General features: G+C 42.8%; 1 long non-coding RNA gene across 1 annotated transcript; it reads right to left on the bottom strand.

Annotated features, from left to right (window-relative positions):
* Positions 1-3584, bottom strand: LOC310789407. Its single transcript, XR_014553333.1, has 3 exons — positions 3494-3584; positions 407-505; positions 1-47 (listed from the first exon to the last, which is right to left on the bottom strand). It is a non-coding gene; the product is annotated as an uncharacterized lncRNA (long non-coding RNA).
* Positions 3585-11513: the final 7929 nt, after the last annotated feature.

The following is an 11513-nucleotide window of genomic DNA, read 5'->3' on the forward strand; positions in this document are numbered from 1 at the left end:
AGCAGAGGTTGTGAGTCCTCCATGGGAGTAGCTGCATCGCCGTCTGTCTGTAAACACATATTAAGGACAATATCTTAGATTATGAAAATATAAGAAAAAAATTGCCAATTTGATGTAAACACTCACACACAATTAGATTGATGACTTGTTCAGACAAAATCTCTAAGATGAGATGCATGCCAATATGCACAAGACTTGAAAGAGAAACTAGAACGACCGCACGGCGGATATATGCCTCCACCAACAAGTGAGCAGTCAACATGCATGTCTGTCCAGACTTTGGTGTTTGAGCCAAATGTGAAGAAATGCCGTCAAGGTGTTCTGAGATATAACATTACTGAGCTTGAAAATGGCGTTTGTGAGGTCACAGTGACCTTGACCTTTGACCACATAAACATGAATGTACCTGTGGCAGAGGCTTGTTGGGACCAGTTACATCACCGATCTGTGTCTTTGGCAGGAGAGGTTGTGAGTCCTCCATGGGATCAGCTGCATCGATGTCTGTCTGTAAACACATATTGACAAGGACACTATCTTAGATTATGAAAATATAAGAAACAAATGGCCAATTTGATGCACAAGACTTCTAATAAAGAAAACGTCAAATTCATAGTAAAATATTTTGTGCTTCCAGGCCATGCTGTGTATGCATTCACACATCTTGAAACCAAAAACAGGCTTTGTGGGGACAACACAACTCGAATTTTCCACAAACTACTTCTTCTACTCAAACACAGAGAAAAGGTTAGTTAAACACTGAGTGAAGGTGGGTTGTGGGGACGCCGTGAGTGTCCAGATTACAGTGATGTGAAGATTATCTTGCTGAACACAAATGACCACGCCCATAAACTTTTGTTAACAACAGACCTTATTTGATGCATTTAAGCTAAGTCCCCATGTTAAATCCCCAGAGACCTTCTGCTGACGAACCCAAGTGCTACTTCTGGACTCATTCCTGCGGTGCTCTATAGATACTAGGCAGTAAAAAAGGTTAAACTTTTGAGATTAAAGTCAGAATTCTCAGATTAAAGTCAGAATTCTGCAGGGGGAAAGAAGCATAGTGTGTGACATCACTGACAATATCACTGATGATATTATCGATGGTGCACCGGAATTTGAATGTCTGGGGTCCCTAGATTTGTGTGACGTCAAAGTAGGGTCACGAGCCAAAAAAGGTTGTGAACCCCTGGGGTACAGTAACATCTTCCATCTTCATCACCAACACTGCCCTGCAGCGCTGTGTGCTGTGCCCTTTCCTGTACATACTCTCCACCAACGACTGCACCAGCCCCTCACCCATCATCACATACATGCATCAAATACTCTGACGACACGGCCATACCTGCACTCCTCAACAACAATAACTCTGTTACAGCCTACCAGCACTCCATATCCCACTTCACACAATGGTGCACAGATAAATGTGGTTCTAAAGTAAGTTCAGTCTGGAAAACTATAATATGCATTTTACACTTCCTTAGTTCACTACTTATTTCCCCACCCTTCAATCTACTCACAAGCTCAAAATAAGATGTCAATTTCCGGGTTTCAATTGAATAATCACCTGTTTGCTGCCTAGTCTCTTTCAACCATAGTGTCACCTCACTGCTCACATCACCTCTCACCCCACACTCCTCCAGTGTAAGCCTATCACATTGCTTCTCACCCCCATCGTAAGCCAATCGCTTGGCAGCGGTCTCCTTAAATCTGTTTTTCTGTCTCATTCAGTCTCTCAACACCGCTGCTGTCAGTCTCGCACCCTCCTCCTCACCCTCTCCTCCCGGTCATCGCAGACCTATCAGATTCTCCAGTCGGAAGAGTCTCATCATGAGTCTCAGAAGGAGATCACCAGCACCACCAGTATCTAGACTCCTCAGGGGGATATATCTGGATGCTGCTTTGGGCTGATGCAGCTCTCTCAAGATCTCCCTGCGGTGTCTAACCGCCAAAGACTAATAACAATACCTTATTCTCATCATACTTTCTGTAATGCATGATTCACTTTATTGTAATACATATTATTTTATTCATTCTTTGGTCTCTAGTCTCCCCTGCTTGAACTACCTCCAGCTCAATCATTGTTGTCAAGACAGAGGAAATGATCATCACAAACCCCAGCTCACACCATACACATGCATCAATAATGAAACTGTTGAACTGGTTAACTGCTTCAAATATCTCCGGCTCACCCTGGACAATAAACTCAGTTTTGATCAACACACCACTGACATCCAAAAACACAGCCAGCAAAGACTCTCTGCCATAAGCAAACTATATAAGAGCCTCTGTCGCTCCTCACCTTCTGTCACTACTGTATAAAAGCATCATCCAACCCCTCCTGCTCTACTGCTCACCCTGCATCTTCACCATGCTAACATCCAACCCATCCTGTTCTACTGCTCACCCTGCTTCTTCACCATGCTAACATCCAACCCATCCTACTCTACTGCTCACCCTGCTTCTTCACCATGCTAACATCCACAACCCACAATTCAATTCATACAGTATGTATGTAATGTATGTGTGTGTGTGTGTGTGTGTGTGTGTGTGTGTGTGTGTGTGTGTACAGTATGTAGCTACTGTATGTATGTATGTACTGTATGTATCTATGTATTTACATATTTATGTATTTATGTATTTATGTGAGGCTGGAGTGCAAGCTGTGAAAACAAATTTCCCTCAAGGTACAATAAAGCATTGTATTGTAATGCAGTATAGGGGCATGTGGGAAAAGTGACTGCCAACTGAAGTGATCTTGGTCAATACTGCACCAATTTCAAAAATGTCTGTTCACATTACTTAGTTATCAATAAAAAGAGGGTCTAGGGTGAAAAATACAGAAATTCTTCTTCTGAAATTTAAGGGTTTTGTATCTCAATATAGGCCTAGTGGGACAATTGTCAATTGACAATTGTGATTTATTTATTTATTTATTTATTTATTTATTTATTTATTTATTTATTTATTTATGTATGTATTTATGTATTTTTTTTTTATTTATTTTTTTTATTTTTTTAATATATATATATTTTTTTTCACTAAGAGTGGTTAAAATGTCTTTCAGCCAAATGTATTGAAGTTAGCGCAGCCATTTCCCCTCTCTCTCTCTCTTTCTCTCTCTCTCTCTCTCTCTCTCAAGAGAGAGGGGAAAATGGCCACGCTTCTCCACCAAAGCCCCTTTAAGAAATATAGCATATCAACAGTACTTCTCTCTGTAAAAACTCAACTCTAGAAACACCAGTTAAAAGTTGTCATATGTAGATAGTCTTCTTGACAATTCGGCATCAATATAATCCATTAAGATCAACTGTATTCCATAGGAACTGGATGTTTTGTCCGTTCAACTCTGCTCATTTTGCCAAACGGAGCAAAGCCAGCCTTCTCAAACTAAAACTAACGTTTTACAATGTTATGCTGGGCAGACCTCTGCATTTGTTAAATTGTGAAACATGTCAATTTACGTTAACCTTAACATGAATTCAAACTCACTCACCTTGAAGTCACGATTTCTGTCTTTGAGTTGCTTCAAAGTTGGAAATGTTTGCTCCGTCCATTGGTATGGAGGATAAACTGCAATGGCACTGGCACAGGCTGTCAAAGTCAGTAGACAGACACAGCAGAAACCACTGTTCGGGTGACTTCCGCCTGTAGAGACTGCTCAGTGCTCACACGTGCCACCTGGCGGCTCTTTTGTGCAATGCAGCTGCTGGTGAAAAAGGGAGGGGGGAATTCACCCTAATTACTCCGGGAGGTCGCGGCAGGGCGCAGCAGGCCGCTGCACCACTGCAGCGTCGAGTCCTCATAGATAGTGTAACGTCTGTAGCACTCTGGCACTCCACAATCTGGCAGCACTAATAATACATGTCAAACATGACATCATAATGTCCTCATCAACATCATCTTAGAAAAGGTTCATTTTGGCCAGAAATAGAAATAGCACACTTAACCCTATCATTCAGATTCCCAAGCATCAAATACAATTGGAAAGACTTCATATAAATCATTTTCACTTTGTTGAATACAAAAATACAATGCTGCTGGTACCTGGCTTTTCCTAAAAGTGTCTGTATTGTCATTTAACATAGTTTTTTTATATGAATTACACAAAAGGCAAAGAACATTTGATCAGTTTTTACCGAAAGACCATAGGCGGTCATTTTGATCTCACTGAGTTCTAGATCTATTTCTTTGTCTATATTTTCACATGTTGGTGTTGTTTTATCTTTTTTTTTTATATATCTTAACAATATCAATAAATGCATTAATCTCTCAATTGGGTATTTATCATGAGAGATTATTATAGAGTTTGGAATCTAGTGGTCAAAATGACCACTTACGCCCTAGTAGTTATGGAATTCTGGCACTTCCTTCAACTTGTTAAAATGCACATCTGCAACTTCTTTAAACTTGTTAAAATGCACATTTTGGTGTTATTTCGTCTTTTCAAAAGATATCTTAACACAATAACTACATTAATCTCTCAATTGGGTATTTATCATGAGAGATTATTATAGAGTTTGGAATCTAGTGGTCAAAATGACCACTTACAGTCATTCTAGTTATGGAATTCTGGTCCTTCTAGTGTACACCCATTCAGATTTCAAAGCATCAAATACAATTGGAATGACCATATAAATCATATAAAATCATACAGTCATAGAGTCACACAACACAATTCCACATGGTTCATGTATAAAATATGTGTATTATGTCCTGGATCCTGGTCAACTCAGACTTTGTGTGTTCATCTGTCGAGAAACACGAACAGACTTCAGTCCTGCTGTGATCTGATCTGAGGCTGATGTCTGTGCCAACATCATAACTTCACTGCCAAAGTCTAGATGTGTCACTAATACTATCACTCAGTCTAAACCAAGTCTGAGGCCAGAGAAACTACAGATCAGATTAGGAGGTGTGGCTTTAATGTGTCCAACAGTGCCATCTATAGTAAAATAAGAGTAGTCCTAATCAGGGCCGTAACCAGGGTTCCGAAATAGGGGAGGTCCAGCAAGGGGAGGCGCATTCGGTGGTGCCCGCAAGGGCGCCGCCGAAAAAAATTTGAGGGTTTTTTTCCCCCTTTTTTAGCCATATTTAGAGTTCATTCAAGAACACTCAAGTCATAGAATTAACCATTTATTGCATAAATGAATATCATGCATACAATTATGTTTGGCGTTGAAGACTCCGCTCTTAGAATTAATTTAATATTTAATTTAATATTTAATTAATTTAATTCTCCCTGAACTCGGCTCAGCAGCATGCTACGCCGAGCAGGGAGCGCAAGCAGAATCCCCCATGGGAATAAAATATTCCAGATACATTTAAACCATAGAAATTAAGAGGGAGCCTAAAAGCAAGACATGGAAACATGTTCATTTTTTGAGCCATGCAGACTCCAGAGCTACAATACATGATAGCATTTGCATTTGATCTAAAAGGTGGAGGTTGGGGTGGAGGTGGCAAGCGTTTGCCAGCAGCCGCACGATCCGCCAGGATCCAGTAAGGTGGGGAACAGATCAGTGAGTGAAAGGCTGCCCTATTTAAACGGACCGCCTTGTTGTGAGAATGACTGTGATTGGAGAATTGGTTAAACGGTGAACCAAACAGAGGCTGTCAGCTGGTACAGCTGGGGCGTCGACTATGACATCATGTCTTGAATGAACTAACGCAGGCTTCATTTCATTCAAGAACACTCAAGTCATAGAATTAACCATTTATTGCATAAATGAATATCATGCATACAATTATGTTTGGCGTTGAAGACTCCGCTCTTAGAATTAATTTAATATTTAATTTAATATTTAATTAATTTAATTCTCCCTGAACTCGGCTCAGCAGCATGCTACGCCGAGCAGGGAGCGCAAGCAGAATCCCCAAACAACGGAACTCGACAACGCCAAGCATGAACCGCCCATGCGAATGCATCAGCCAGACTATAGAAGCTATGTGTAGCAGCAGCATGCTGCGGACCTCGGGTCACCTTAAAAAGAGATACACCGAGTAACTCAAAAGAGGCCCATACTATAATTAAGTGAATTACCTATGTGTGGCAGTATGCCACTGCCGACCTTTCAATTAAATAGATGTATGCTTACACCGAAGGTCATTCTATCATAAGTGAACCATTTTTAAGAACAAGCAGCATGAATGCTGCAGATAGGGGGAAGCAAGCCTGCGACCCTGAGCATGAATGCAATGAGATAGGAGGAAGCAAGCCTGCGACCTTGAGCCATGAGTGCAATGAGATAGGAGGAAGCAAGCCTGCGACCTTGAGCCATGAGTGCAATGAAACCAGCCAAGTGTTCCAATATTAACACATTTATTAATTTTAAAGATCCGATGTATGAGCCGTCTCCTCAGGTGCCAGAGCCCATGGCTTTTTGAGCCGAGAGAATGTCATTAACTCCTGGGCGAACATAACGTACGTATGCTGCGGAAGACCATCTTCCCATCGCTTTCAGAGTGGCTGCAGGGACCAGTGAAGCAGCGGAGGTAGCAGCTCCGATGCGGAAGGAGTGAGAGGTGTACAGTGCCGGGGGAAGGCCGCACCGTTGGCAGAGGAGACGGAGACGGGAGGTGAACCATGATCTGGCCATGACCACTCTTTTATCGGTCAGGAACAGAGGCTCATCCTGGCTGGCATGGCGACGCCATTGGAGGTATCGGGACATAGAAATCAATGGACAAAACACAGTATTAGTTTGCGATATGACAACATGAGATCCTTTACGTTCCCTGTCAGTTTTAGAGTGTTTAAGGTAAATGGAGTAATAGGTTGCATAAACCGTGACATCTGACATGGAAAGATCGTGAAGAGGGTTAAACGTGTTTGAGCTAGATGTAAATTCCCCGCACCTAAGAAATCCATAAAAGGCTGTGAGGAATACAGTTTCTAATAAAGTATCGACATAAGGACCGAAACACCCCTGCCTAAGGTGAGAAACCAGTTTGTGAACTAAAGGAAGAGAGAATGGAAGGCGCTTATCCTGGCTTGCTGGAAACTCTTTTTTTAGGCCGTTGAAGAGGAGATGAATGGATGGGTTTCCAAGCAGGCTACAGGCTGATGGATCTGCACATCTTAAATGAAACTGAATACCTGCTACAGATGCTTTGATAGAAGATGGATGCATTTTACGAGATTCAAAACAGTGGACAATAAATGCACATATCATGGAAATGTTAACAGGCATGACTGGGACAGAAAAAGCAGCACAAAAGGAAGTGAAGTGGAACCATGCGGAGTCATACATTTTTATTGTAGACTTTGCCAGTCCGAGACGCATGAACCTAGCAGCAGAGTTCATGTAGGACTGCAGATTGCTATTTAATCTAGCACTGTTTGATTGAAGGCTGGGCAACGCAGGCCCTGAGGCGCAGCATGGGGGCAGAGGGTTCGGAACTCCTGAAATTTAAAACGTGACAGAGAGTCAGCAATTTTATTGTCCAGCCCAGGAATGTGCGCTGCACGGAGAGTGAAATTCCCCATCACACATGACCATGTTAATTTCCTAACAAACCTGTTAATGAAAGGAATGGAAGAACGCCCTTTATTAATAATGTTAACAGTAGCCTCGTTATCACAAAACACGACAATTTGTTTCCTTGACCAGAACTTACCCCAAAGAATGGAAGCTATAACAATGGGATACATTTCTAGCAGAGCAATAGATTGGACATCTGCCGAAAGAGATATTAATTCTTTTGGCCAAACGTCTGCAAACCACTGATTATTGAAAACACCCCCAAAACCATTGGAAGGAGCCGCATCAGTATAGAATTTAAGGGCGACTGACGTTTCCGCATGATCATTATAGAAAAAAGATATGCCGTTCCACTGGTCGCATAGCAGAGACCAGAACTTTAAGTCTGACCTACAGCCCTCATCTAAGGTGACAAGATCATGGAGGTTATTTACAGATTTAGACAAGTCTAATAAACGGGAAATAAAAGATCTGCCTTGCGGAATAATCCTCATTGCAAAGTTGAGGTGGCCTAGTAACGATAATAATTCTCTTTTTGACAATGCCACCGCCTCCAGCGCACATCTCATAACTTGCCTAATTCTTACTAGTTTGTCTTGAGGCAGGGAAGCCTGCATGATGTTGCTATCTAAACGAATGCCTAAAAACTCAATCACCTTCAGAGGACCTTGAGTTTTTTCCGCCGAAAGAGGAACTCCTAAACGGTTAAAAACCTCTTTCAGCGCGTTGATACACCTACCTGGATTGGACTCGGGAAAATCTACCACTAAAAAATCATCTAGCAGATGAAGAACTAATGGCAGTTTACAATTATTTAATAGAATCCAACAAAGAGCTTCTGACAGAGTGTTAAATATACAGGGGCTACTGCGACAGCCGAAAGTTAGTCTGACGGAAAAATACATTTTTCCCCTCCATTTGACACCGAAAAGGTGCCACTGCGATGGATGGAGCGGCATGACTTTAAATGCATCTGTGATATCTGCCTTTCCTAGCCATGCACCTTTACCTGCCTTTTTAATGAACTGGATCGCGTTGTCAACAGTTGCATAAAATAAAGAGAATGGCGCCAGAGGAATAAGGCTGTTGATGCTTTGAGCACTATTGTCATGAGGAGCTGATAAATCTATGATTAAACGCTTTTTACCAGAGTACTTCCGAGTTGCTATTCCGATAGGATTGATACGGGATTTAGGAAAGGGGGGGCTATCGAAAGGCCCAAGCATGTAGCCTTTCTCTACTTCCTTAGCTAGCAGCTTATCGACTACTTCTGGTTCCTTCATAGCAGATTGCAGATTATCACAGACATAAGACATTTTAGGCAGAAAACATAGCCCGGCAAAAAACCCTTGAACAAGACCAGTCATTAAATAATTGACAAAACAACGATTTGGATGCTTTTCCAGTGCTCTCCCCAGTTCTGGAACGTTGACTGGAGTAGAAGGTTTAATGTTTTTTACTTCTTTCGCACGGCTCTGGGATTGCGGCGGGGACACGCGGACCGGGCATGTCCGTCTCCGCAGTAGCTGCAAGCATGCATATATTTACAATTTATATATTTGCATACATTCTCATTGAAGTTTATACAAAGCGGTGTCTGAATGGATGACACGTTATTATATTTATTAAACTTAGAATTCACCTTCTCGCCAGATTCTTTTTTAACAGCACTGGACTGAGTCACAGTTCTGGGGCAGAGACTCAACGTGTGCGAAAAGGACCCGCACACAGCGCAAGAGAGAGCTTGGTGCCCTGTGAACAGTCTGCTGATAACAGCCAGATCCACCACGGCCCAGTCTAATCTCTGGTTGAATTTCTGAATGTACATGGCTGCCTTAGCAGAGAAAGACTTGTGGTATTCATAGAAATGACTGCCGCCATAAGACAGTGCCAGATCTGAAATGATCGCCAAATATGTGTCCAGCTCGAATCTACGTTCTGGGTACACCTCACATATAATGTCCCTGAACACCCCGAAAGCCACATTGAATTCAGCCATGGTCAGGATTTTAGACAGCCTCGGATCGCTTTCCTTCAGGATGACTGAAACCTCCCCGAAATCGACCACCCGTCTGTCAGAGGTCTCATTTGAACACAGAAGAATTTTTACCAAGTTAATGTCGTTACCTGCCAGGATCTGACTTCTCAGCTGTGGAGAAATAGCCGCCGCAGGCGGAAAGAACGGTACTCCGGCTGGAGCTGCAGGGACTGCAGATCCCAGGGATCTCAGCGGCGTGACGTCAATCGGAAGCGCCGGAGGTGCGCCGGCTGTCGACTGTGACCATGGCTGTGACGTAGACGGAGCGTGGAAGGTTCCGAAGAGCAGAGATGATGAAGGCCCCGGAATCGCAGACACTGGGATGGGATCCGAGCGGTTCTCCAGAAGCTGGAGACGGGCATCCATGCTGCCGATGGACGACTGGATGTTGGCTAGGGCGACGAGGACCGGGTCCTGGACTGCTGGCTGCTGGACTGCTGGCTGCTGGACTCGGGCTCTTTTTGGAGGAACGTTAATGATAGGCACCTTAGCTTGGGCAGAGGGCCCATCTGCGGCATCAGCGCTAACGTTGGCAAGAGGGCAGTTATTCTTTTTTGCTTTGCGTTTTTTAGCAACTGGTGTGGCCAGAACATCTCCGGCTCTGAGATTATAGACAAAAAACTCAAATAATTCTTCATGGGAAAGGCCCAAAGGCGCAGAGATACCATGATTATAGAGTCTCTCTATAATTTTGAAAACAGGCCAATTTTTTATCACTGGCAGAGTATTCGCTAGGCGGCCACTCCGACGCACACCGATATCCTCGGCTGTTTCGGACCCGCCCTCATCTTCAGGAGGATCAACAAGAGGATTTTCTTCAAACGCATCATCCTGCTCGAAAGCAGACATCATGAGCCAGGAGATGGTGAGTACAAAGACACAAAGTAATTTCCTTTTCATACCTGATGAAAAAAGCAAAGCGTTTGCCAGCAGCCGCACGATCCGCCAGGATCCAGTAAGGTGGGGAACAGATCAGTGAGTGAAAGGCTGCCCTATTTAAACGGACCGCCTTGTTGTGAGAATGACTGTGATTGGAGAATTGGTTAAACGGTGAACCAAACAGAGGCTGTCAGCTGGTACAGCTGGGGCGTCGACTATGACATCATGTCTTGAATGAACTAACGCAGGCTTCATTAATATATCATTTTAAATCAACATTAGGATTATACTGTTGTGATGTCATTATTCAGTATATTCTCTTTCATGTCACCACCTGCTCAGCTCTCCTGTCAACATAATTGTAACTAACAAACACAAACTGTTTTAGCCAAATTCATATCAAAATGACACCTAAACACAGGTACACAACCCAAGCCGTACACAACACACAAAGTCATCATCGATAATTAAAAAAAACATACAGAGGGACATTTATTTATTCCTGATAGGAACGATTGAAAAATAAAATAAAATATATTATGTTGTTTTTAACTTTACACCACCTCTTTTTGTTACTTATTGGGTCATGAAACTGAAACCATGCATATAGCCACCTGCATACCTGACTTCGGGAGCTTGGCAATTGGCATCATGCATGATTAGCCAGTAGCATCCCAACGTGTCACACAGGTAACATTACTTAAGAGACAGACTAGACACTTACTTTCTTGGTTGTTGCTAAAAAATCTGTCAGTGTCACTCACTGTCTGTCGTTCACTCGCTCACTGTCTCGCAGCTCGCTCACCTTCAATTATCTCGCCAGGCAGACAGACAGTCATCACTCACCACCATGCTGCTGCTCTCTCGGAATCAAGTTACCGCGGACGCGGCGTCAGATGACTTCCTGCCTGACCTGCCTTTCGTTTCAAAATAAAAGCGATCCCGTGTTTTTCATGCTTTTCCATGCAGATTGTTTTATAAAAAAAAAAAAAAAAAAAAAAAATCCTCTGAAATATTAGGGGAGGTCCGGACCTCCCCGTCCTCATAGCTAGTTACGGCCATGGTCCTAATACAGAAACATAATGCATGGAGCTGGGCTAATGACCACATTTCAC

The sequence above is a fragment of the Poromitra crassiceps genome, assembly GCF_964638095.1.
Source record: "Poromitra crassiceps genome assembly, chromosome: 14".
Taxonomy (NCBI): domain Eukaryota; kingdom Metazoa; phylum Chordata; class Actinopteri; order Beryciformes; family Melamphaidae; genus Poromitra; species Poromitra crassiceps.